The sequence below is a fragment of the Tupaia chinensis genome, unplaced genomic scaffold, assembly GCF_000334495.1.
Source record: "Tupaia chinensis unplaced genomic scaffold, TupChi_1.0 Scaffold000187_1, whole genome shotgun sequence".
Taxonomy (NCBI): Eukaryota; Metazoa; Chordata; class Mammalia; order Scandentia; family Tupaiidae; genus Tupaia; species Tupaia belangeri.
In genome coordinates, this window is record NW_006159662.1 from 5,181,157 (window position 1) to 5,185,656 (window position 4,500).

Here is a 4,500-nt window from a genome sequence, read left to right on the forward strand (position 1 = left end):
ATCATAAGAAAAAAAAAAAAAAAAGGGGGGGGGGAACCAGCAGTTAGCATAATGGCTATGATGCTGGATTCCCATGTAGTCGACCGCGGTTCACATTCCGGACCCGGTGGCTTAGAACTCACACCAGGCGCGTGTGCGTGCGTGCCCAAGATCCCGAGAGGAGAATGGAGGAGAAGGGATTACGGCATGACCATCCCCCCTGGGGGGTGATTTCTCGCTTTCCATCTCTCTGTCTCTCTCTGTCTGTCTGGTGAGCTCACTCGCCCTATAGCAAAAACCTCTCAAAAAAACAAAAAAACAAAACCCTAAACTTCAATTTCCTTATCTGTAAATGTAGATAAAAGTAAAATTTCACAGAGCTGCTATGAGAGTTTAAAAGAAAAAGAAAACTTACAAATTATTTCTTATGGAACCTAACACTTAGTAATGCTTAAAAAATGCTGGCTATTATTGTCATCAATGGAAAAAGGTCGACGGAAAAAGACTGGAGGCCATGTAATCTACTCTAATATTTAATTTTATTCTTGAATCTTTACTAATCATTAACAATAGCCATTTACTGAATACTTACCATGTATTTTACATTAAGAAAGTTTTAAAAGATACTTTAAGGTATTCAAACTCTAAGAGTAAAAGGATAATACACAAATATGACATTATACAAAAAAAACCCTGAATTATACAAACAATAGTACATAAACAAAAAAATATATTTTTTAAAAAATATATTTTAAAAAATGTGAGCAGAAAGAAGCAATATAGATTATTTTGTGTAGTTATTAACAGAATAAAGACATGCTACTGTATTTTAAGTTATTGTATTTTTAAAAACACAAGTTATTGTATTTCAGCTATGCCAGAGAGCTTACAAATGAACTGTGGAGGAAAAAGTTCATAAAGAATAAGCAAGTAAGGGCTAGAGGGTAAGAAAAGAGGGTCAGAGGATGATTCTCTGTAAGTAATCCTCATCAACTAGAGTAGGAAGAAGAGAAGTTAGCAAATGACACCACAGAAACCAAGACCAGAGAAGGTCATAGCAGGCACAGTCCAGGCAGTGACAGAAACAAACAAAGAATTTTTTTAATTTGCTAGGGGGTATGTGCACTCACTGGAGAAAGAAAAAGAGAAAAAGTGAGAAATCACTCCTGAGGGTGATGGTCACATTGCAACCCCTTCTCCCTCATTCTCCTCTCTGGATATTGGGTATGGATGCACATATGCCCAGTGTGATTTTCAAGCCACTAGGTCCAGGATTTGAACCATGCAGTAGGCAGTGTAGCATTCATCTGGATTAACCTTCATGTCAGCTGGCTCTCTAGCATATTTTTTTTTCAAGCTGATAGGTCTAGGACTTGAATCACACAGTTGGCCATGTGGAAACCAGCCACTATAACCACCAAGCCACCTGCTAGCCTCAGAAACAAAATTTTAAATGGAATTAATAAGCTAGAGATCAAAAGAAAATGGAAAGCATTGGGTCAGCCAGTGGCACCGTGGATGGGATGGTCAGACCCTTTACAAGCCACCAGGAAGAAGCACAAAGAAGCTAATTCTAAAGATTAAGACATTAAGAATCTAGGAAGGGGAGAAGTACTTATTCATAGAAAATGGAAGAGATCTATGAAACAAGGATTAGAGTTCAAGCTTAAAAAATTGAAGCTCTGAAGTAGTTTTAAGCAGAGGGTCTCGTAATTCCCCAGCAGCACTTTTTCTTCTCCTGATACCCTAAACTATGGTATGGGAGCTGCCAGGCAACACACTCCTCTCTTTAGCTCCAGCAGCAAGTCACTCTCTCAAAGTGAGATACTACTTCTATCTACAGGCTGAGTATTAAGGCACTTCTCATTTATGTGTTCCCTTGGCTTAATTTGGAAAAACTGCTGAAAGTACCTTGTCCTCCGATCAACACTGTGGTCCTGCATGTGTCTGTTTACTATGCCTCACACTCTCTCTTTTCCATATGTACAAATCCCCAAAGTAATATTTTAATCTTTGTTTTCACTTAACTAATGATGTTATTTTTTCGTCTTGTCAGTGCTCTACCCAACTCTGCCAGATCGTCTGATCACACTGCTCACCGAGGACAGAGCTTGGGCTCCAATGTTCCTGAGTCAGATTTTACTATCTTTCTCCTCATGACATTTCACATACTTCCACCGCCTCCACCCTGTCCGCACTCAGGCAAACATCATGTTACAATAAGTATATGTAAGCTGGGATACTCAAATCACAAGAAACTCTTCTTTAAGAACATAATCTCAAAGTTAAATTCTGGTGTTTATTTTTCTGTTTCTGGGATACAACAGGCATTATCTAATTGATGCTTCAAAATTTAAAGACATATATATATATTACAAAGTAAGTCACTGCTTCCTCATCAGAATACATTATATATTGCCAGTATATTTTATTTTAATGTTGGATGAAATTAACCTAAGGGACTAGAGATTATAGGATTACATGTCAACCCCAAAACTAGGGAATTGATCTCTCTCTTTCCTGTGCAAGCACTTTTTAAAAAAGTTTATTTCTTTCTTTCTTTGATGGGAGTGAGGGTGAGAGAAGAGGACAGATAGACAGGCACGCCAAACAGAATCCTCACGCCATGATCCACCTCTCTCTATCTCAGCTGGCCCAGACCACAGGCACACATGTGAATGCCCAACATGCTTAGGGAGGTCCTAGGATAAAACTTAGGATCCTTCCCAAGTGGGACCAATTGTGTTACCATTGCTTTACAAGTGGCCCTATCTTTTCTTTTTTTTAAAGAGAGAGATTTTTTGCTACAGGGTGTGTGTACTTACCAGAGAGACAGAAAGCAAGAAATCACCCCCTAGAGGGTAGGGCCACTCCGCAATCACTTCTCCTCCATTTTCCTCTCAGGATTTTGGGCACGCAGGCACATGCACCCAGCATGAGTTTTAAGCCTCCAGGTCCAGGACCCAAACCACTGTCGACTACATGGGAGTCCAGTGAAGTAATCATTACACCATCTGCTAGTCACCCCCCTCCCTTTTTGAATGAGAGCAAGCGAGCATAGGTAAAAGAGGTTGAAATGTATTTTCAACAGGATCGCATGCGATCCTCCCGCCCCAGCCTCTGTTAGGTAAAAGTACAGGCATCAGCCACCATGGCCTGGTTAGTTGGGCCAAGGATCAAACCTGGGTCTTCCCTGTTGTCTCAGCCATCCTTAGCTACCTCTGCTGAGCACTTAAATACTTTCACAAAGTATCTATAACACCCTGTTGCACTTATTTGTTTACATGTTTCTAGTTCATCTTAAATGTAACTTCTTGCAGGTACACCAGGCAAGGTACAGAGCTTAATAATGTGCCTGGCACACAGGAGGAATTTGACAAATGGGCAAAGAAGAAATGGATACCTTATACAGACAACTGCTTCTTATCCTTTGTGTACTCCTTGAAGGAATGCTCAGTTGGACAGGTATTTTTTGCAATGGCCTACAATGCAGTTTTAAAATCCACTGTCATTAAAATAAAATCAGAAATATAGTCATGACACAGCCATGTTGATTTATTAAATTGTGATCCAAATTTCAATCAAAGCAGTTGCTAACCATTCAGATGGTCAGATCAACCAAACTGAATTGAGACTGGTCTAACAAGGAGACATACAGTGTAAGTCACAATGATTCTGACTTGACTTCAAACTAGAACCAGACCATCCTTAATCCTATATTCAGTTGACTATAGTTTCCTATACTATCCCAAGATGTTTCATGTTTTTCAGGAATGTATCTCACTAAGTTTCACATATGCATTTATAAAAACAAAAACAAATAAACACTAGTGAATTAGTCTCAGGTATTAACAGTGTTTGTCACTTTAAATAAAACTGTGAGAGCATGCTAGTGGGATTATGAAAAAAACGGTCAATTCCATTTTTTTCTTATAGTCACATAGTATAAACGCCAAAAAAAGAATACTTTCTATTATTTACAGGGATAACTGTAGATTCTTTAGAAATTTACTGGGACTAACAGCCAATATAAAACCTGACCAGGCCAGCTAGCTGGCATGGTGGTTAAAGCAGTTAGATCCCATATGGCTGCTGCTCACTTTGAGTGCCAGACCCAGTGGCTTGAAAAATAACCAAGCACACATGTAACTAACAGCCAATATATAACTATATATTCTATAAAACTATCAGCCAATATAAAACCATATATTCTTGCTGAGCCCTATACAAAGTACATGAAAGAGCCAGGGAGCCAGTTGGTGGCATAGTGGATAAGACAGCTGGATTACACATGGCTGCCTGCACAGTTCAAGACTCAATAACTTGTAAAACATGCCAGGCGTGGAACCAACAGATGGCATAATGGTTACATCACTAGACTCCCACATATTGAACCACAGTTCGAGTCCTGGACCCGGTGGCTTAAATTTATGCTTGGTGCATGTGACTGCGTGCCCAAGATCCCGAGAAAACAGAGGAGAAGGGATTGCTGTATGGCCATCCCCACTGGAGGGTGATCTC

General features: G+C 39.7%; 1 protein-coding gene across 1 annotated transcript in view; it reads right to left on the reverse strand.

The window, feature by feature from the left end:
• Positions 1-3,401, reverse strand: part of MAP3K3 (mitogen-activated protein kinase kinase kinase 3) — a 79,772-nt gene extending 76,371 nt beyond the window's left edge. Inside the window, exon 1 of the mRNA XM_006146807.3 lies at positions 3,383-3,401. The gene's annotated coding sequence lies outside the window, so the exon portion shown is untranslated. The remainder of the gene's footprint in view (positions 1-3,382) is intronic.
• Positions 3,402-4,500: the final 1,099 nt, after the last annotated feature.